Genomic DNA, 24,339 nt, shown 5'->3' on the forward strand with positions numbered 1-24,339 from the left:
AAGAAATCACAATTTATTGAGATTTCTTAAATTGCAATTGCATTTAAGGAATCGCAATTTGCAATTCCTTAAATGCAATGCAATAACCACTTTTAAATAGCGATTTCGCTATTTGGGGCCACAAATTAGCTAGCAATTGAACTGGCCGGTAATTTGCAAAAACTTTGAAAAAGTAAGGTACACATCACAATTCCAGGGGTGCAACAGGGCATCCTTTTGACACCCTTGCACCCTTGAAATTGCATGCGCAATTTGCGAGTACCTATTGGTACTCGCAAATTGCGCATGCAATTTCCCATTCATTCCTATGGGCCTGTAGGCTCATAGGAATGAATGGGGGGCCATTCCTATATTGCGACTCGCAATTTGAGAGTCTCAATTAGGGGATATTTAGGACTCGCTATTTTTAATGCGATTCCTACATGCAAAGTTATGCGAGTCCTTAATTGCGATTCCTTAATAATCCCAATTAAGGACTTGCAAAATCATACCTTGATACATGTGCCCCCCTATGTGCTCTAGTTCAATAAAAAAATAAGAAAAACTGGAAAAACGTGAAAATGGGCTATGCGTAGCCATTGTAAACGAGGAACTTTTCCCTCACTTCCCGTAACAGTGGACTCTGAAGTACGAATGAAGGGGCATATCAACAAGGGCTGGCGATGTAATTATCGCCGCTTTAGCGTCCGTTTTCGGGCGAAAAGCGGCGATAATTATATCGCAATATTTACAAGGACACGCTATCGCGTTCGCGTGTTTCCTTGAATCAGCTCCTGTTTAGTTCACGCCTCGCTTTGCATCTCTAATGAGATGCAAAGTAGGCGTTCCCTGCAAAAACTAAGGAAAAATGATCTCTAACTGCCCTACTCCGTATTTACAATACGGCCCAGGACACCCATAACGATGTAAAATACAGCGTTAACCGCTGTTATCGCCGGTATTTTATGTCTGCTATTTTTCATGACTACCCTATCTATGACATGGGAGGTGGATTCAGTGGCTGAATCCACATCTCCCTATCATCAATGTTTCTTCTATCGCTGTGGGAATATCGCTGGTTTAACAGCGATATTCCCACATAACGCCGCATTTGATGTAAAATGTATCACCCTGGAGTAACGCGTTGTTAATAACGCGTTATCAGGGCGATAAATTAAAGCGATAGGCGGCGATAAATATAAAAGCGCTAAGCGCGCTTTGCGATATTTATCGCCGTCTGTTGCTGATATGCCCCGAAGTTTGTTATAGGCGTCTTCAAGGGCCTTATATACCGAATGACCGAGAAGCCCTTTTTACCTGCTAGAAATATAATTGGCTCCAGAATGAGCGCTGCTTACAAACTGGAAGAGGTGAATGTAATTCGACACAGTTGCGGGCCAACATTATCTCTAGCTAGCGCCCACGCGCAGCCCTCCTAATCCCATAATGCTCCAGCCGCTCCAAAGCTACCTGAATAACCCCGTCTGTGGGAACAAAGCGTCATAAAAAATTGCATTCGATCTTGTAACATTTTTCAAATACTTGTTAAGTATAAAATTACCTTCTGATGCTATGTCCTATAGATAGGGCTCTAAAAATAAATGTAGGGTTTATATTATGTATTTTAAAGAGAGCAGAGCATTTCTACTGACTTATGATAACGTGTTATAAATTCATAGCGCTTAAAAATAGGAGACAAAATAAAATATTCGAATGGAATTGGCATAACTTCTGATGGGTTTGCTGAGAATGTGGTGCTATTTAATGTATCAGTAAAGAAAGAACCTTTTCTAGGAAATAGGCACGTTTGTGACATGCCCCTGCCATGTAGCTTGAATAAATGAGTCGACCCGTCATAGGGCGTTGAACAGGCACAATTATCAAGCTGCCGCAGACAATGTAGTGACATTTAAGCCGTGTTGGAGCACTTACATTTCACTGCTTTTGAATCATTTTATTAGCATAACTCAATATAGCACAAGTCGTTCTAGCGTGATTCTTACGCTTACCATGAATTTCCACACGGTACATTATACAAGAAAATTAGCACATTGCTCACAGAATGTAATAGGGCATGAGGCATGTAACTTCCATTAGGGCACATAGCGCCTCTGTTTTGATTATTAGAGAGTGTTCGATAAAAATAGAAAGCTGATAACAACAAAATAATTTTCTTTTCATTTACTCAATTCTTGCCAAGCTATTGTGTGTGCTTTCTAAACTGCCTATCGGTGGTACATTTTCCTTCAGATTTTTTGAGGAAATGATTGCAAAACTGTTACACAGCAGGCTGATATTTCCCAACAGAATAACATAAACACGTTGTAAGGAAATTAAAACAAAATGCAATACATTTCAAACGACAATGACATTGAAGACATATGCACCCATTAAACAAGGTTTTCCTATGTGTGTGCCTTACTGCAAAATGAAGGCCCTAATCACGACTTTAGCGGTCCGTGAACTGCCACACTGGTGGTGGCGGTCCAAATGCGGTGAACTCAGAAGTTCGACTGTCGCATTATGAGTTGAATGGATTGCGTTTCCAAAGACCGCGGCAGAACCGCCGACACCGCCGACCGCCGGGTTCACAGTCGAAAAAAGGCAGCTTGCACAGGGCGGTACTGAGGAGCTCCATGGCCATCCATATTGTGAATTGGTTTTCTGACGAACTGACGGCAACGGTCTGGCTGCCAGCTTTGAGTCAGCGGTAACGAAGGATTTAAAGTGCATACTCACCACTCTCTTGTTCTTCCCGGCAGAGTTCAACATGGATCCCTTTCTCCAGGTTCCCCCTTCACAGCAGCATCTTCACCTCGAAGAATATGACCCTGAAGGCAGTGATCTCCTTTTTGTACCATATTCCTATTGCCTGGACTGACCACACATGGGCCGGACTCCAGCAATGGGTAGGTGGTATTTTTCCAAATGTATCATGCATATGTCATTTGCCACAATGCAGTCAAAATGCTCACACAGGCATCAACACATGGAAAAATAATCACCATTGCCTCAAAATCTCCGCTGCCACACCGCCGGCACTGTGGACAACTCATAGTACAAAGGTCTAAAGATCACCAGTGCTGTTGGCTCCTATTGGCCGTGGCCTCGGTTTTTGGGTGGTTGGACCACAAAACTCGTAATAAGACTTTCAGTGTGAATTATCAACCCAAGACTTGCTTAATCATGGTTTCTGCGAGTACCAATGTCTTGTTCTCAGAAAATGTTTTGTGAATCTGCCCTTGATAGTCAGGTTCACCTCAGTTTATGTCATTTGAATGACACAACTAATTATAGAATATGCTCTGTGAATTAGATTTCTGTTTTATGCAAGAGGACTATGGGGCATATTATCAAGAAAAGGCATTAAAATTATCGCCGCTTTAGCGGCAGAAAACTGCCGCTAAAGCGGCGATAATGGGCTTGATAATTTGCCCTTGAGAATTCCCATAGAAACCCATGTTCTGGTGTCAACATGGGCTTTTATTGGAATTCTCCAGGGCATATTATCAAGCCCATTATCGCCGCTTTAGCGGCAGTTTTCTGCCGCTAAAGCGACGATAATTTTAACGCCGTCCTTGATAATATGCCCATATATTCCTTATGATTTCTGATCAAATCAGATAGTCTCGCTCTCCCATTTTGTAATCCTACAACATATGAAAGATTTATGCTGAACGCAGTTAGCAACATCAATTACACTCTCATTACAAGCCCAGGCCATCCTGAAGAAATGACGGGGTTGAAATGGGTTGAAATATTTGAGGCAACCATTCGTAACCGGTGGAAACTTCTCAAAGCTGTATTCCATTCCATCTTTTTTTAGCTTTTTTTCTGCCATTACACAAGGGCATCACCAGTATGTAAATCATCCTTGAGCCGAAACCGAAGAAGAAATCGAGTCCAAATTGATACACTCACCCTCTCTACAGAGGCAAAGCAAGCCTCATCATTTTCACGCACCACTTTATTGTCGGAGAGTCAAAATTGGTTGCAGAAATGACCCAGCAAATTGTCAAAGATTTAAAAAAATCAGCAATTTCCTCATGATGACTGCTTGATCAAGGTGCTTGTACAATGCACAATAAAGCATATTTGTCATGGTCACTCTGAGGATTTGTATTATTTTCCACTAATTTGTAATCCTCTTATATTCCTTGTATTTTTTTTTATATGAAAAATACAAAGCCAAGCAGTGTGTTGAAATGCTCATAAGTAGCTGGAGCACAATTCACATGTTCTTGCTGTCAGTATCTGTAACATACTGTTGTAGTGCTCCTGACTCCCTCCTAAATTTCAGGAGTAAGTCTAGAGTGCTCTTGAATTACTCCTGGAATACAAGAATGAGTCAGGGTACTACACAAGTATGCTTCAGTAAAATCTTTGTGACACAGGTTCATTGTTTCCAAACGCGAGTAAGTCAGTCACTTTGTGAAACCAGGGCCTGGAACAAGAGCGATGTTTTCAATACTTTAAAATAATGGAAATGGATATAATAAAAAAATATTTTAATGTATTTTAAAACAAGTAAGTTCATAAAAAAAAATTACAAACAGGATATCTTTAAATCAAGCCAGAATGGAAGAAATGATGAAAATGATAAAAGACATATGAAATAAAAACCTATATTTTAAATTGTTCAGTAGAATTCAGGAAAACAATGTAAAAATGCGGTTTGGTTGTTTTGTAGCCCCCTGATATCTTTTATGCGGAATCATTGCAAGAATCTGAGACAAATCTCATTGTTGTCATTACCCACATACCACTTTTCTTCTATAACGCCTATCTGTGAGCTTCACGGATGAATAAACGATTTGTGAATTAGTATTTTGTTCCAAATAGCTTTGCGTCAACTAAAATTGCCTCTTGTAATGAACTAAAGGCCCCAAAAGATTTCAGAAAATTGGACCTCAAACTGAAAAATCATAGAATCGTTATTTTGTGACCTGTTGCAACTGATTATATATATACATATTATACTATATATATTATGAGCCAGCTGTATGGGCATTTATTGATGTTGCAAACTTGAAATCGGCCCCTTGGCAACCGCAAAAAATGGTGGTGGTATGGACAAACTCTATTGTGAGATACGTTGATGCAAAATAGTGTTTGCAAGTCGCTATTAGGAATGGCAGTGCTAAGGGCGTCCCTTCCTAATAGCAAGTGAGAATGGTATGTACCATTGTTTTGCGACTGCATTTGCAGTCACACAACACCTGCAGTTTACCACCTACTTGAAGTAGTTGGTAAGCAACTCGCAAACAGAAAGGGGTTTCCCCGTCCCCTTTGTGAATGTATGCGATAATATTTTTCAATAGCAGGGACCACTGCCTACTCTTGAAAAATGAAACAGAAAACTTGAATTTTTCTTTTTTAAATGCATCCAGTTTTCCTATAGGGAAAATGGACAGCATTTTTTTAAACACCTGCTTAATTGAAAAAGCAGTCATAGACATGGTGGTCTCTGACCCCAGCAGGCCACCATTCCTGTGAGTGCTGGCCGTTCCCAATGGGTTGCAATTTGCGACCTTCCTCATGAATATTGATGAGGTAGGTAATTCGCGACTCCAGTAGGAATCCCAAACAGTGTCTGAGACACTGTTGTACATTACGTTTGCGACTCGTAAATAGCGACTCTGAAAATGTTGCAATTTGTGACTCACAAAATGGAATGGTCATACATCTGGACCTATGTATTCCCAAATTGTGTATAGTCCCAACACAGGGAAATTACATGAGCAAAATACCAACAATTGGAAGCAAATATGAAATATAAAAGGGGGTGAAATAAACATTTCTGACTTTCACGATGGCTTCACTCTATGCACTAATGAGGTGAATGTACATACTGGCTGCACATCCAAGGAGAAGAAGGATTTCTAGGGTGTGTTGGCTTATTTGACTGGACAGAATAGAATATCTATACAAAATACAGGCTAAGCAAGCAAGTAATAGTGACTTATTAGATTAACTTGAGCCGGTCCTATGAAGGCAAACACATCAAAACCTATAGGTGCTTTGTTCCATTCAACTTTTAGCCTTAAAGTAGCTACCAGGGGATAGTGGCAGTAGCAGGGGGAATATCGCACAGTGCCATCTCAAGGATTTTCCACAATTTCTTAGACGCAATGCTATCAAAATTCATTTGCACATTTTCACAAGCAACCCTGTAGGGCCAAATGCTATTAACACAGATATTTATGCCACTGATCAGTTTCCACCTGTTCTTGGATATGTGGATGGGGGTCAAATCCTAATACGCCCTCCCTCAGAAACTGAGAAACTCAGCATTTCTACTGAAGAATCAAAAACCATCACTGACTGAATATTCAGGTTGTTTGTAATTTTGCTTGCATTATCACTGATTTAGTGGCAAAAATCTAGTGAGCAAACATGACTTCTTCATGTTCTGTATGTAGCCCATTACCATGTCTGGAAAGGGGAGGGTTTCAAGATGTTTATCTGCTTGGTAAGTTGGTACACAATTTTTTCCAAAAATAAATTACGTACTATGTTAATTACCACTTTATGTAGACAGTACTTCATATGCAAATCACCCATGGATTATAACCTCAAACATTTTTGCACATAGTCCAAGTGAGAGAATGTAGAACAATTCATGTAAGCACAAAAAATCTGTTCTAGAGCACACTTTTAGATTCTGTAAAGTAATGTTTCTGCTGCTCAAATGTGAGTTTGCCTTGAACAAAGAAAAGACAAGAGGTGTTTGGTTAAGCAGGAACAGTTGGTTTAATCAAACTCTTCAGCAGGGAGAACAGTTACAGATTCAGGGCCTGAGGAATGTCTCAAAGTATGTTATGTTAGTTTAACTTATACCACGCACAAATCAACCTGGAGCAGTATCTTGGCGCAGATCAGACCACAGGTAAATAAACAAAACTATTAGATCAAAAACAGCTCATTCTCCCACAATTAATTGAATTTAAGGTGTTCAGTACTTTGCGCATGTAAAAGGATAGCTCATTCCAGTACAAGGGGGCAAGATAAGAGAAACATTTACCACATGAGTGCCATTTTCTGATCCATTGGACTATAAGAAGAGCTTTATCAGTTGATCTTAGGCGTCTACCTAGCACGTAAGATATAAGCTGGGAGGAAAATTAACTAAGGCCTTTGCCATTCAAAGATTTGTGTGTCAAACAACAAATCTTTCAAAATAATTCTTTTGCGAACAGGAAGTAAGTGAAGCGAGCGCACAAGGGGAGCAGAGGAAGTCCTAGATGGAAGATTCTGAATGAGGTGAGCAGTGGTATTTTGGGCAACTTAAAGTTTAGTTCGTATTGTCTCATTAGTAGATGCCAGTAGGGCATTAAAGTACAATTGATCTGAGCGCCTATATATACATTTCTTGTAGCATAATAAAACAATTCAGAGATCCTCTTTAGGAAGAGAAATGCGGGCCTAGTCTTCGAGTCATAAATTACTCCCACGATAACATATGCAGGTGGGTCTCAACCTTGCGTGGACACAATGAGAGCCAATGGGTGACATATCCAGATGTGCAGCCTGGGGAGCACATGATTACTATGTGTGCTGTGTCTTGATTGGCTGAGTGTTCCTAACTTCATGTGGAATCTAACTGTATGGTCTTTTGGGAACACACACCCCTCCGGCCATGTGTGCTTCAGTGGGATTAATCTCCCTGGACCATTGTGGTGCTGCAGCCGATCTGTGCAATTGATCTGGGTTTTCCCTGTTTGTGCTTTTGTTCTGCTGGCTACGTACAACCCCAACTGTGATCTGTTACTCAGTTGCCTCAGGCCTAGATCGCAAAGCCTGCCTGACCATGTATTTCTGACTCTTGGTTGTTTGAGAGGTCTAATCAGGAAATGTTGACAACAGGGTTGTGATTATTGTTTTTATATACATAAGTATCATTGTGTACATTGACATCGACTTTTTCAATATTTACATTTCGTTAGCCAGGTCTGATGGCTTAGTAGACTAAAGTGTTTACTGTAGGGGCCTGTGTTTGACAACATGATCACAGGTTCAAACCCCGGCGGGTCCACTCAGCTGTTCATCCTTCTGAGGTTGATAAAATGAGCAACGTTGGGTAACAATAAACATCTGTTATTGAGTGCCAAGAGGCCCACGGGTCAACTTGTGCTTTACAAATACACATGGTATGTTATGTTGACAACATAAGTGTGTTGGTAAATTGTAATACACACCAGAAAACTGTTGTAAAATTATGGCTACTTGCACAATTCTGCACAACATAGCAACGAGAAAAGGCTTAACCTTGAACTTGAATACAATTCGGATGATGATGAGGATCCACCTCCTTCCCCAAAGCAATCAGGACAACAGTGAATTTCATATTACATATAATTATTCTTAAGTTTTTTTTCAAAGACAATCAAAATATTATATGCTGATACATTTATTAAAGTTTCCTAACCAACATTTTGTTTCTTCACAGCTGTAGGATAACTTATGTACTTGAAGAAAAGAAAATGACAAACTACTATTCAACTATTGGTTGTGAATAAACATGTATGTGGTCAATTAAAAAAACATATTTTTTCCTTCTTTTGCCAGTGGACTTAAGTGCATTCCCTAACCCCATGTAACACTTGCTCCTTCTTGGCCTTCCACCAGCAACCTCTTCTTCTGATGTGCTGCTCATACTAGAGGCCTCCTCACTCTCACCTGGCGGTGTTGGCCTGCACAGAGGCATTCACAGTTTGTAATTTCTTCAGGGCATTAGTAACTTGAGTGAAATGTCTTTTTAAGTCCCCACGTTGTTTTACCAGTTCAACTGCCAATTTCAATGTATGCCAGCACAGAGTGTGGGTGTGGAAGTGGCACGGCAAACAGATCAGCAAAAAAGGATATAGCCAGTGTCTGGTGTGCTTTTGCTCTTGTCAGATGTTGGTAAAAAGTTCATTAGGAGTTAGATAGATCACTTTTTGCCTGTAACATTTTACATACTTTGAGCCACTGCTGCAAAGCCTTCATATATTGTGCCCTTTGAGACATCTACCTTGCAGCTAATTTCAAAAAGGACCTCTTCTTGTTTCTCTTGCACCGTTAGTATTTAACTTTTTACTCTTTGACATTCACCTGAGAGAAGGTGTGCCAACAAGATATTGAGTACAGCTGGTGCTACCATAAGTGCTTTCCTGTCTTCACCCTTTTTCTGGCACATGGTGCGTGGTAAAATACAAATGTGCTTGATCTCACAGTGGGTGTGGTGGAAGTACTGGTGCCAGTTTAAATGGAGTATTGTGCTAGGAAAGGCTGTTCTTGTGTCGCTATCTCACTCTCCCTGCGTGTAACCCTCTTAGCTGAATCTCTCAGGTGCAGAGATACATTCTTGTTGTTACTTGCTCTTCTGTATTCTGCAGTACATAAGCAATTGTGTGACTCTAAAGAGTGAGATTGATTATGCTAGTGTGTAAGAAGAACATTTGTACGTAAACATTTACTATTTCCCACAGTCCTAAGCCATGATGTCTCACAATCTGCTAATGGTAATGGCATATATGGTAAATATTAATAAGGAGTGAGGTTTGTATATAGGACACCTAAATATATGCACACCCCCAAATACATATGTTTATTACGTAGCTTAGCCTAAGAATATTCTCTTTACTACCATGTACTATATGTACATAATACATTGCAAGAGTCTCTACTTCAGAAAAAATGCAGTTAATCTATAAACAGATTCATCTTTTTGTAAATTAGCGATGTGAGTGTACCTATGATGTATATTTATTCATAAATAGAATGAATTGTCAAACATTAATGAAGTTGGACTAGTTGCAGATGTAGCTGATAGTACTGACACTGGTTACATTCCCTGGATTTAGAGGATACTCAATGAATTCCTCCAAAGGTGTTTGTGGTGGTTTGGCACCAAGGCCAAGTTTGTTACCTGTCTTGTAGCCACAACTCTTTCTTTTATGTGGGAGCAGAGGTTGCACAGCTTTCTACATTTTTTCTTTGACAATCCAGTTAGTAACCCGACTCATTTATCCTCAGAGGCATACATGCCCAAACTTGTCTTTTGGCAGCCTCACAACAGTTAGTAAAGCCTTTATCATAAACAACTGTGTATCCTTTTTTGCCTGCACACTTCTCTGTCAAAATGCCCAACTACTGATCACTAAACTTCCTTTTGCTCTTTCAACTTCCATCAACCTAGAGGTCTGATTAGCCATGGTGCAGGGTAGGGGCCGACGTTAGTGGCTTCTTCTTCCAAATTTTCACAGTTCATCTCTGTTGTGACCTACTGCACTAATCTAGACTAATTCCCGGATCTTTTGATGACACTGATATAATACAGAATGGCATTCAAAATATACAAATGATACTAAACCCTTAATTGTGAGTAGGTATTCTTAAACAGTAAATCCAAGGAAATTTTTTTATTATAATTGTAAACAGACTATCATCCTATAAAATGGAGATTAGAGACAAAGGTTGACTTGAGCATGAAATGGTGTGCACACCATAGTGAACAACCTGTATAGTGAGAGCCTTTATATAAAAAATAGATTCTGCACATGTTTACTATTCATATTTCTCTGAGTTAAAACAACTTTCTTGGTAATATGATGTTTTAGTTTGAAAACGCAAAGTTCCTAGCACCTTGGGCGTTGGTTGCTTATAGAAGGAGGTTTCAGTATAAAGCTGGTGAGGACAACCCTTGTCTTCTCAGTTAAGTTGGAGCATGTTATTTTTAGACAAATGCCTACGGGTAAAAATCTAAAGTAAAATAGAAGAGGGATGAAGCTGATGGAATGGATAATAAGATCTGATATTTCAATGTTATCTAAATAACTAGGACACATGATATGAAAATACTCAATTTGAGGGTACCTCTTCCATATCAAACTGCTTGAGTTTTATTTAAATTGTTACATGACTGTTACAGATTTTACGAAAGTCATCCAGACAATGCAATGCTTTTTTCTATTTGAGTTTGGAAAAGAGTAGTTAGGCCAGTTCCTGGGCAATAAACTGAATAAGAAGGTTATAATTTGAAAATTGTCCAAGGTGGTATAACACATTACCTTGTACCCTGGTTCCACCAGGAGCAATGTAGTCCTACCCTTTACCACAACTACTACTGACCACACACACTTTAATTTGTGGGATAAATACTCGTAGTGAGAAACAGGGAATGGGATAAGAGATAAAACAGAGAGTTTGTTTGGTCCTGAAATCTGCATGTTGGATTGGATGACTAATAGCAAATACGAGGCTCCTAATAATCTGTCATAATTAGTCAACATATAACAATCACAGTGACAGTGATACACCTTAAAGCTATCTCTGTGTAACCAACTTTGTGTTCTTGATATGAAATTGACTTCCTGAACTAAAATGTAGGGAGACATAAGTGAAAACAGAAGCATTCATTGACTTCCCTTCCTACTGGCGATCTTACTACCTTCAATGCCATATGTATGCACCCTTGGATACTGTTTGTCTAGTTATGACTTGTTTTAGTATTTCTTGTAAATTTTTAAATGTAATTAAAACTTAGAATTTAGTAGCACGTTTTTGGGTTTGTAGATGAGTAGGATAGGATGTTTTGGTCATGTAACGGATAAGTAATTATGTAAACTGATTAATTGATTCATTATTATTTTAATTATTTATTGATTTTAATTAGTTGTAGCTCGATTTAGTTTTAAATATGTTAATGAATTGCATAGTTATTTATTTATAATGAATAAGTTACAGATTCAGGGTCTGAGGAATGTCTCAAAGTATGTTATGTTAGCTTAACTTATACCACGCACAAATCAACCTGGAGCAGTATCTTGGCGCAGATCAGACCACAGGCAAATAAACAAAACTATTAGATCAAAAACCGCTCATTCTTCCACAATTAATTGAATTTAAGGTGTTCAGTACTTTGCGCATGTAAAAGGATAGCTCATTCCAGTACAAGGGGGCAAGATAAGAGAAACATTTACCACCTGAGTGCCATTTTCTGATCCATGGGCACTGTCAGCAGAGCTTTATCAGTTGATCTTAGGCGTCTACCTAGCACGCAAGATATAAGCTGTGAGGAAAATTAACTAAGTTCTTTGCCATTCAAAGATTTGTGTGTCAAAAAACAAATCTTTCAAAATAATTATTTTGTGGACAGGAAGTAAGTGAAGCGAGTGCAAAAGGGGAGCAGAGGAAGTCCTAGATGGAAGATTCTGAATGAGGTGAGCTGTGGTATTTTGGGCAACTTAAAGTTTAGTTCGTATTGTCTCATTTGTAGAAGCCAGTGGGGCATTAAAGTACAATTGATCTGAGTGCCTATATATACATTTCTTGGAGTATAATATAACAATTCAGAGATCCTCTTTAGGAAGAGAAATGCAGGCCTAGTCATGGAGTAATAAATTACTCCCACCGATAACATATGCAGGTGGGTCTCAACCTTGCGTGGACACAATGAGAGCCTATGGGTGACGTATCCAGATGTGCAGCCTGGGGAGCACATGATTACTATGTGTGCTGTGTCTTGATTGGCTGAGTGTTCCTTCTTTCATATGGCATCTAACTGTATGGTCTTTTGGGGACACACACCCCTCCGGCCATGTGTGCTTCATTGGGATTAATCTCCCTGGACCATTGTGGTGCTGCAGCTGATCTGTGCGATTGATCTGGATTTAGTTTTAAATATGTTAATGAATTGCATATTTATTTATTTATAATGAATAAGTTAATGTATTTATTAATTAATTAATTGCACTTCGTTCATTTATTTTTTAATGTAATAATAATGTATCATTTTATATATATATATGTGTTTATTAATGCTAATTGTTTTTCAAAGGTAGTAGGATGGGAAACCTTTTACTTAAAAATATTTGTCATTTTTTTAAATAATTGTTATTTTATTTGTAGTGTAACAAATAATCAATCAACCTAAGATCTTTGAATGTCTAAGTGATGGCCTCTGGACTAATATCTGTGCAGCTCTCTGCCTCTGGATAAAGCACTTTACATCTATATATTCCCATCCAAGTCACATAGACAGCAGCAACCTAGAACTGCTAATACTTTTTCCATTGAAAATTAGATTAAATGTAACTGAGGTGATCAATGCAGGTCCTTCTAGGAAGGCCCCTGGGCCTGATGGGGTTCAGATGGATCGTTTTAAACATAATATTGATTGTTATGCTCCGTTATCTCAAATGTTGCTAGTTGTGCCTCCATCAGTGGTCTTCCTTGATCTTGGAACCCTGCTGTGAATATTCCGGTGTTTACGAAAGGCTATAGACATGATTCTCATTGTTATATTTCAATCACTTTACCTGAATCTATTGTAAAAATCATTGGGCGGATTGTCCTTGGTATAATGGAGAACTGGTCTCAACAAAATCAATTGATTGCTCCAGTGTAATATGGGTTTAGAGATGGGCTTAGCACTTTAGATCAATGCCTTAATCTTTAAATCATTATAACAACCAAAGGGGGGTGTTATAGCTTTCCTTTACGGATCTAAGCAGCACTTTCATAGAGTAAATAGCAGTAAACTCTGGAAAATTCTGTTAGACCTGCAGCCAGATAATGCTTTGGTTGATCTTTTATGGACAATACATCATGAGGTAAGTGCAACTGTCGGGTACAGGTCCAAAGTAGAGTTCATTCCCCTTTTTTACTTGCATGAGGTGTGCATCAAGGCTGTGTCAAGGCACCCATACTGTTCCTTCTGGACAAAGTAATAAATTTGGGGAAAAGTTTTTATATTTTATATCCCCCATGGCTCTTAAAGCTTCTAAGCTACTACTCCTAGGCGATTAAAGTCTTTGCTTGATGATCTTGAATTATTGACTGTAGGGTGTTTTATAGTCTTGTGTCAGTCTTGGCCTAACCAGAATTGTTACTAATTCTACACATACTGCAAAGCCATTACAGATCCTGTTTGAATAATGTGATCTAATTGCAAAGACTATTTACCAGAAGGTGGTCAGAAAATGGGAAACAGCGTTTACAATGCGGTTTCCACAATGCAGTGCTATTACAACGCAGTAGTTACAATGACTGAGTTGTTAGTACGCAATACCTTTACATCGCAAGTCATTACAACAACTTTCTATAAGGGGTGCAAAGTTATTGGATATCAAATCCAACACCTTCCCCGCAGTTGCGCAAACTGGAGTAGGAATAGTAAATAATACTTTTCCGAAGTCCAGCGCGCCCCCTACAGCAAGTCGTTGTAATGACTTGCGATGTAAAGGTATTGCATTTAACAACCGCGCTGTAATAGCATGCAATGTAATCGCATGCGTTGTGACATGCTATATTCTCAGAAAATACAGCTTTTACATTCTCTATATGATTTTATTTTTGTAAACAAATGTTATTATATCACAATAGGACAAATAAACCAGCCCACAGGGCGTCATGGCAAAACATAATGTCCATCTCGACATTCAATGCTTTTGAACACAGGAAATACATGATGAACCCTCAGTGTCTGTTGGCAGCCCACCTGTTGAGGAAATAAGGGTCCGCAGACCCGAACCCAGTGCCCACCCCATCGCTGTATACTGCAATGTGCGCCAGTGAACTCCGTCAGCCCTAAATCCCATCTAATAACCCTGTGCAAATAACACCCAACAAACCCCCTCCCACCCTCCCAATTCTCCAAACCCCTCTCCCTCCCCACCCCTCAGGCATGCCCCTGATTCATTTAAACATCTGCACTTGAGCATTGGTCGGTCCAACAATGCATCGTGGGGTCTATGCCCCTGATCTCTGGCTAGTGATGCAATGGGGGGAAATGTTTACCATGTCAGCCTTTCCCAGCAAGGGGACTCCCTCAGAGCAACAAGGTGACCCCTAGTTCATTCTCCTGCTAGACGGACCACCGCCTCTTGATTGTCAACAGTGTCATCAGTCGAGTGTTTCAACAGGTCCACCAGTGCCACCCATGCCCTTGCGATCTCCATTGATTTTTCATTCCCAGTGCGGAGGGCCAGCTGCAATCGAAAGGCCCCCTTACAGTCCGCCCACTTCATTAGTTCTGTCATCCACTGTGTCACACTTGGGCCATTTTTCACTTTCCAATGAGTAGTGAGTTCCATTTTAGCCAGCACCAAACCCAGATCTATGAAATTACTAGTGACTTTATTCCTGGCATTGTGGGTAAACCAGTGCAGCAAACAACAACCTGGTGTCAACGCTATGTTCCTCTCCGTCGCGGTCAACAATACAGTTGTCACCCCCTCCAGAACTCCCCCAGACATGGACAATCCCACAACATGTGGAGAAACCCTGCACCTTCTAAATTACATCTCAGGCACCCAGTCCGGGCCCCAAAGTACTCATTAATCTTGCCTGGGGTAAGGTACGCCCTATGCAACACTTAAAAGTAAATTAACTGGAAGCGCGCATTCCTAGAGCTCTTCCAGGCCCTTTCCACAAGTTTCTTCCAGGTTTTCTCATCAATCACGTCACCCAGGTCCTCCTCCTATTTAAGTCGTAAGGTCTCCAGGGGCCGTCGCATTCCCTGGGTGATACGCCTGTGGAGGCAAGTGACTGCTTTGAAGATACCTGCCACCATGACCACATATTGACATGCCAGAGAGGTCCGGGATTCCACCATCCCTTCCCACCAATACTTTCGGATGGCTGCCGTCAGAGCGGCATGTGGCAGGAAATCACTTCTTGGGAGGTCATGGCACTCCAGCAGATCATTGAAAGGAAGCAATGTAGTGTCTTCAAACAAATCCCCTATAGTAGAGATCCCAGCCTCACTCCATTATCGCAACCTGCTTCAATCTCCACCATGTGATAAAGCCTCATAAACAATCAACCAGATCTCAGGTCCACACTTGCACTCGTCTAGCTAATCGGTTCCAACACTGGCAAACCGTTTGGAGGTTCGAGGAAACCGTTCCCTCACTCATGGGCAGACGCAGTAACACCCGGGATAGAGGGCCCAGGCTTGGGTCTGGACCACCAAGGTCCTCTGTATTTTTGAGCCTACATGCCATCCATTTCGTGTACCACTGTAGCTGTGCAGCATGATAATAGGCTTTGAAATCCGGCACTGCGAAACCCCCTCTGCCCTGGGACTCATCATAGTTGTAAGAGCTACTCTCTGGCTCCCAGTGCCCCACAAGAACCCTGTGATTATTGTATTGAGTTGAGCAAAGATCTTAGGTGGGATCCAGATTCGGAGCGTCCCAAAGAAATAGAGAAGTCTGGGTAACGTAACCATTTTCACCAATGCCACTCTTCCCGCCACAGATAATGGAAGGGTCCCCCAGAATTCAAAGTTACTTTTGGTGCTGCGCACGGCGCGTCCTATATTACCCTCTAAAAGACCTGCAGGGTTGTGATATACTCGAATGCTTAAATAGGGCAAACACCTGGTTTCCCAAGGCATGCCTTCTGCTTCCCGTAACCCGTCTCTGTCCCAGCCTGCAGGAAAAAGGCACGATTTCGCCCAATTTACTGAGAGCCCCGCAACTCTCCCCAAGAGATCCAGCACTTCTTTGGCTCCCCGTAAGGCCCCCTCCGAATTGGCCAGGAACAGTAGGAGGTCATCCGCGTATAAGGCTATGTGCTGTAGTTGTCCCTCCACCAGCAGCCCCTGGTAGTAGCGGCCCGACCTGGCTTGTACAGCCATGAGCTCCATCGCCAGCACGAACAACAAGGGTGACAGCGGGCAGCCCTGTCTCCTACCCCAACCCACCATGCAGGCCTCCGAAATCAACCCCCCCGTTTGCACTCTAGCAGTGGAATTTTATACAATATGGCCGTTCACTCCACAAAACGATCCCCCAATCCAAATGCTCTCATTACATTGAATAGAGACAACCACCCTAGGCTGTCAAAAGCCTTCTCAATGTCGACCGTGAAAATACATGCTTCCTCCTTGCAGTAAGTGTCCCACCCCAATATGCGCAAGAGCCTACGGACATTAATCGCCGTGTTCCTGGCTGGAATAAATCATGCCACCCTGCCTGGTCCACGTGAATAAGCGTTGGCATATGGGCCAACAACCGACTGGCCAAATCACGGCTTAAAATTAACGTTGAAGCAGGAAGACCGCCCTCCCACTTCACTCTATTATGCAGTGCCACTAGCCGTGGAGCCAAGACATCGATGTATGTGGAGTAAAACTCCACCGGGAGCCTGGGGTCCTATTCCAAGCCATATGCTTGATTACGCTATGTACTTCCCCAACCTCAATGTCTCTACCTAAGTCCTTTGCCACCTTGGCATCAACCGTGGGAAGCTCCAGATCGGCCAGGAAACCCACCTTGTCTTCAGCCCCAGGGTCGAGTCTGCTCCAGTAGAGAGAAGCATAGTACTGCAAAAACTGAACATTGATGTCCTGTTGGCCATAATATACTTCATCCCCATGTCCCCTCAACTCCAGAATCGTCCTCCCTCTATGCGCTGGGTTGGCCAGTCAGGCCAACAATGCCGCAGATTTATCCTGTTCCACATGGGCCTGAGTAATGTATGCCTTATAGTAGAAGCAGCTCAGCTTTTCTACCTGTGTCGCTAGGATTTATCGAGCCGCGAGGATTTCAGCCTGCCTATCCATTCCCTCCGGCCTCTCTTTCTCCAATTCCTGAAGCCTGCGATCCGCAGTTTGCACGTCGAGCAGTAGCACCCTCCGCACTCCAACCATTTCTCCAATGCAGTATCCCCTGATGACAGTTTTAAAGGCATCCCACTCAATAAGTGGACTCGATGCAGACCCAGCATTAACCCAAAAATAATCATCAATAACAGACCCTATTGTGGCTCAAAACATTGGATCTTCCAGCGCCTCCAGTCGCAAGCACCAGCTAGGTATGGTAGGTCTAACCCTTAGCCAATCTAAGGACACCAGAAGCGGGTTATGATCAGATATCGTTCTAGCTAAATATTCGCTGAGTGTGACCCCACCCTGCACGTCTGGGGAACATAAAATCGAGTCCAACCTAACGTGCAGCTCATGTAATGCAGAAAAATAGGAGTAATTCCTCTCGTCTGGGTGGTGGGCCCTCCAAGTGTCCGTCAGCCCCCAGTGTTGTTGCCAGTCTTGCCTGATCGCTGCCAATCTGTGTATGGGAGTGTCTGGGAGTGGAGGGTGGGAACGGTCCAGGTCTATGTCAGTAATGCAATTAAAGTCTCCCCCCAGCAGCACCGACCCCGTTAACATGGTCGCCAGCGACCTCGAAAGGTGTGCAAAGAATGCAGGCTGATCAACGTTGGGGGCATAAAGGCTCCCTATCACTATGTCCCTGCTGTTTAACCTCCCTGAGACCACCACAAACCGGCCATCTGGGTCTATCAATTGTCTGATACTCTGAAAAGGGACTCCCGCCCGCACCCAGATCAATGTGTCCCTGGCATCGGCCAAATACGTAGTGCAAAACACCTGTCCTCTCCATCGTTTCTGTAATGTGTCCCCTTCCTTCTGTGTTAAATGAGTTTCCTGTAACAGGGCAATCTGTACCCCTCTCCTCACTAGGTATGCATGCATTTTATGGTGATGCATCATAGTGTGCATCCCCCTAACATTCCAGGAGATACATTTGATTCCTATGGGGGGGTCTCATTGACCGTGTCAGTCCTCCTTCCCATCTCCCCTCAGCGACATGCCTGGCCCCGAACATAAACCCCTCAACAACCAAACCTCCCCAACTCCCCCTCCCCAGAACAGGTACAAACCAACTAGCCCCCATCCAAACTAGCAATATGAACTACAAGACACGAAAAGTGGTGAGGCATAGGCTGGCCCTGTCTAACCCAGAACCCCCCGGCTATCCCCCCAACCATGGAACCTGAGTGGTAGTCCCATCAGTTGTCCTGGTGCCAGCAGTCTGTTTCCACCCCACGGCGATCTCTTCAGGATTCAGTTCCCGCCGTCATGGCTGCCACTCCACAGATATCTTGGCATGCGATCTTCATATGATACCATCCGCTGTTTGGGGTGTGACGTTGGGCAAGTCAGCCTCAGAGTCTCCATTCGTGCTACTGGGATGCGAGTTTTCAGATCTGCCCTTGCTATGGTCACTGTTAGTCGAGTTCGGACTAGCCTCTCTGTGACAACTCTCTGCGATGGCCTGCACGGCCCTGTGTCTTTCCAATTGGTGCCCCGTTGGTGTAGGAGTCCTCAGAGACCTCAGGGGAGTGACCAATGTCCACCCTGTGCTGCCCGTGACCGCCACGTCTCCAGCCAGTGCCAAGCTTCCTGTGGAGCAGTAAAGATGTACGTTTCTGCTCCATCTACCACCAGAGGCGTGCCGGGAACAACATGGCATAAGGAATTTGCAACTGGCGCAGCCTCGCCTTAACAGTCAGGAAAGAACCACAATGCCTTTGTACCTCCCTGGTGAAGTCCGGAAAGATCATCACCCTGGCATTCCCTATCCATAAATTCCACTTCTCCTGGGCTTGCTGCAGAAGGTAGTCTCTGTCCCGGTAGTGAAGTAGCCGCACCCCCATCGGCCGAGGGGGAGCCCCAGGTTTTGGCGATCTAGTCAGGACCCTATTTCCGCGCTCAAGAGCGTAAAAGGAGGAGAGGCCCTCTTGGGGCCACCTCCATTTGAAGCCAGTTTTCCATGAAATGCACTGCACCATCCCCTTCTACTTGTTCCAGGACCCCCATGATTCGCAGATTGCTCCTATTTCCAACACCTTGACCTTGGCTTCCACTACTTTCAGAGAGCGCTGTAGAGTGGTGACTGCCTCCAGAACCTCCCCCAGGGCTTTCTCATTAAGTTTCACTCATTCCTTGAGTTTGTGATTGTTGGACTTGGCCCTTTTTGCAGGGTCATCCCTGAACTTTTTGCCTTCCTCCTATATTTTGTCTGACCTGTTGTTGGCTGTTTTATGACTCTGGGCACTTTCCCATTGCTGATCAGTGCTAAAGTGCACATGCTCTCTATTGTAAATTAATGTATGATTTGTGATTCCATGATTGGTTGGTTTGATTTATCTGTCAGACCTAGTACAGTGCACCAGGAGTTCCCAGGGCTTGTAAATCCAAATGCTGCTGGTGGGCTTGCAGCACCGGTTGTGCCACCCACAGAAGCAGCCTTGTAAAAGTGTGTCTAAGGTCTGCCATTGCAGAGCCTGCATGCAGTCTGGTACTGTCATGCTGACTGGGCAAGTGCACCCACTTGCCAGTCCCTAAATCTTTCCTTTTCTTCATATCAGACACCCCTATGGAAGGCCCAAGGGCAGGGTTGATTATAAGGATGGGGTAGGACATGCCCTGGTGTGTGTGACATGTTCTAATAGTGAATTACAGCCATTTTCGTTTTTCACTATTGCAAGGTTACCTGTTCTCCATAGGCCAGAATGGGCAGTTTGGTTATTACATCTTATAATCCTAACTTACTCAGGGAACATGGTGGAAATTCAAATTTAGTATGCATGAAATCAGAATGATAAAATACATATTTTAGTGAAGTTGGTTTTAACATTCTCTGTTGGAAAATACCACTTTTAGAAAGTAGGGGCCTCATTTATGAAAAGTGACGCATCACTGCGTGAAAACAGTGATGCGCCACTTTTCACTGCGCCCTCCCTGCGACTCCAGTGATGCGTCATATTTACAGTATGACGCATCATGTCGCAAGGAGTCACAGATACGTCAGTATTTCTGACGTATCTGTAGGCGCAAAAGTGACGCATCGCTGGAGTGTGTCACAAAAGTGACGCAACTCCAGCAATGTGTCCTTTCACATGGGGCAAGCCCCATGTGAAAGGGCCTGCGTCAGTCTTACGCCTGCCGTGAGGCAGGCGCAAGAAATTGACGCATTTGCACCCTAGAAGTGGCGCAGTGAAATCTCGTAGATTTCACTGCGTCACTTCTACGACCCTTTGTTGCGTCAAAACGCCCCCCTTGCATACATTATACCTGGCGCAGGTATAATGTGGCGCAGGGGTTTACAAAGTGACGCATCTACCTAGATGCGTCACTTTGTAAATATGGCGCAACATGGCACATGTTTTACGCCACTGGTGCGTCACAAAAAGTGACGCACCGGCGGCGCAAAAGTGACGCAGGGGCTCATAAATGAGCCCCTAGGTATTTTCTTGTCTAACCATTCAAACCTACCTCTGCTAGGTTGTGTATTCATTGTCTGGAGTTTGAGTGACAGGGCTGGGGAATTCCAGGAGACAGGGTGAGGTGGCCCAGTGGTGAATAGAGAGATGTGCATCTAGATGGGAGGAAGGAGTTGCACCTGGGACCTGAATAGGGCTGTGCCTTCCCTCCACAATGCTGTCTCCACCTCCTGTGGTGGGTCTCACGTCTCTGCCCTGCACTCTGAAAGGAAAGAAGGAGTCAGGTAAACAAAGTGCTCCTGGACTGACCAGAACCGGTTTGAACAAGGCAAAGGCCCCTCTGCCCTCAGAGGACAAAGGATTTTGGGGTATTAGTATTGGGACCCTGATCCCAAGAATTTAGATCACTTTCGGAAACAAGAAGAAATCTCTCCTGAGGAGAGGAACCAAGATGAAGCTGAGGAGAAACTATCCCTGAAACTGGGGGATTGGCCTGCAGTGGTTGCCTTACTGCCAAAGGGAGTGTGGGTGTACTTTTGCTCAACTTGTGAAGGATCTCCAAGGGCTTGGAAAAGAGCTTGCCTCCTGCTGAAATCTCAGGAACAACAGACTTCAACCACCAGCTCCCCAGAGTTCTTTGGAAGTGCCTGCTGCTGTATTGGGGCCTTCTGAGGGACTGCGTGTCACAAGGAGCTGGAAGCGCAATTCAAGAAGAAGCGTGCCGCCGTCAGAGCTGTTGTCGTCGCATCACGTAAAGGGTGTCGCCGCTGCAGTTGTCGCATCGAGCGAAAGCATCTCGCATCTTCGAAGAAGTGTCTCGCAACGCCGAAGAAGCGTGTCGCCATCGCAGCCATCGTAGCTGACGCATTGCACCGCATCAAGAGAAGAGTCTTGCATCGAGGAAGAAGCGTGTCGCTGTCGAGCCGCTGCGGTCACATCTTGAATGACGTCGATGTAGCTGTCGTATTGCACCGCATCAAGAAAAGCACCTCGCATCCACGGAGAAGCGTGCCGCCGTCGGAGCTGTTGTCGTCGCATCGCGTAAGGGGTGTCGCCGCTGCAGTTGTCGCATCAAGCAGAAGCGTCTCGCAACGTCAGAGAAGAGTGTCACCACCAAGGCCGCTGTCGTCGCATCGCGTAAAGGGTGTCGGCGCCACAGCTGACGCATCAAATTGAGTCTTCCCGCAACATCGGAGAAGCGTGCCGAATCTGGAAGATCTTCACGTCTTTGTTTCTTTGCACCAACATCTTCATCGCATCAATATCATTGCAACACTTTCGTTGCCCTGTGGGTCGCATCTAAAAGGCACGTTGACTTAAAGTGTTGCATTTAAGAAGTAAAGAGAACTAAGCAAAATTCTACCATCTAAAGTAACAGTATTGTGTATTTCTGTCGTTTATTGGTCTTGTGGTAAATCTATATAAAGAATACTTATTTTTGATATGTCCATCTGTAGTGTTGTCACTTGATTACTGTATGTGTTCACAAATGCTTTACACACTGCCTCTGAGATAAGCCTGTCTGCTCATGCCAAGCTACCAAGGGTGAGCAGGGGTTATTTTAGGAGTGTACCCCTTTACCCTGACTAGAGGCGATGGTCCCTATTTGTCACAAGTGCATACCTGTGCCAACTGGAGACCCCCAAGTCTAACAGGGATGGTCGTCCTTCAGAAGGTTGAGATCCACCCCTATCCATCTTTGTCTCCAGAGCTTCTCTCGAAGAAGTGATGGCCTGCGTGATATCCACCGAGGTGGGGCCCTCCAGGGCGCCATCTTTTCCTCTCGCAACCACCTCGTCTTCATCATCTGTGTGCTGCCCCGTCTCTTCCACATGCAACACAGAGAATCCCTTCTTTCTGGAAACCCTCCCCATAGAGAAAAGGTGCGTAGGTTCGCAGGGGCCTTCCGGTGTGGCAGCAACAAGGCACTCCATGCGTCGGTGGTGGGAGCAATGATAGGGCTGGCAAGCCCTCACCTCCAGACCACTAGTCCTGGGCTCAGAGCCCTCCTCCGCTTTCACGGGCCCCCGGCGCGGGAACACCTGTGCGGGGAAAGCCTCCTCTCAATGATCGCCACCTACCTGGGGCATTCTCATGAGAGTGTCCAATGGGTCAGCACCTTCCCGCAGTGTCAATGCCCTTCCGTACGCTGCTCAATCAGCTCACAAGTAGATCCAGGGAGCTCTCGCCCTCTCATCATCTGCCGCTCTCTGTACCGCAACACTCTTAGTCAGGGTCCCTTGTGGCACAGGCCCAGCACACCTCCACCCTGCTCCTCTCCAGCACCCACAGTGCAGCATTTAGGGCGGTCACCCCAGCACGCCCCAGATCTGAAGGCAAAAGTGGGTCAATTAGAGCTGCCACCCCCGCTCCATGATTGCCTCTCAGTACTCTATCCGTCGGGGCCCGGCAGTGCTGTCCACGGCTGCCATTTTGTAGAGGCACCACGTCTCCAAGTCCTGAGGAGCACGCTCTGTTTTCAGCAAGCATCTGGGCTCTGCTCCCCCCAGTACCGGCCCTCAGCCTGCAAGTGTCACAGCTGCTAAACGGTACTCAGGGGGAGCTGCAATTTGCCTCTGTGGTGTGCAGCGAAGGCCGTCTGGCTAGAGCTCTGCCGCCATTTTGGACTCTCCTCGTCCAGATCCTGCAGAGCCTCCCGGAGAGCTATCAGCGTTTTTGGTGCCGCCAGGGTACCGCCGCCCCTCCAGTGCTGTTCAGCGCTGGCACCAGTGTTTCTGCCACCAGCTTTTTGATAAGGGACCCCATTAGGACATCAGGATCGTTGGAGGCAGGGGGAAGCTCCGGACGGAGCCCCAGAGTCCGCTTTCCCTCACATCGGCCCCTAGCAATGCCCCCATTCTCTATTTTGTATGATAAGCACAAACGTAACTATTCCCAAGCCTTGGTCAGCATCAAGTAATTTCTACACTAGTGTTTGCCCCTTGATTTCTGAAACTGAAAATGCTAGTACTAGTAATAATTGTATTGAGCCAAACTTGATTGTATTGGTCTCTAACAATGTGCACCTTGAACCATTCTATACAATCAGGGCTACGGTAGACTGAGGGCCTCACTTCTTTAAGGCAAGAGATTCCGAAACTGGAGTTAACTTGGCAAAAAGATTATTTACTTGAGACAATCTCCATTACTGGGCTGCCATTCAAGTTCAAAGCTGAAATCAAGCAGGCTTGTGCTCAATTCTGTTCTACCTCTCTTAATTCAGTTAATAATCCTTTTCAGAAATGTTTAAAAATCATTAACTAATTCTACCATCCTACTTGTGGTAGCAATGTGATCCATTTGTCTTTAGAACTCTTTCCTCACTTTTCATCAATACAATTCAGC

This window comes from Triturus cristatus, chromosome 8 (genome assembly GCF_964204655.1).
Source record: "Triturus cristatus chromosome 8, aTriCri1.1, whole genome shotgun sequence".
NCBI lineage: Eukaryota > Metazoa > Chordata > Amphibia > Caudata > Salamandridae > Triturus > Triturus cristatus.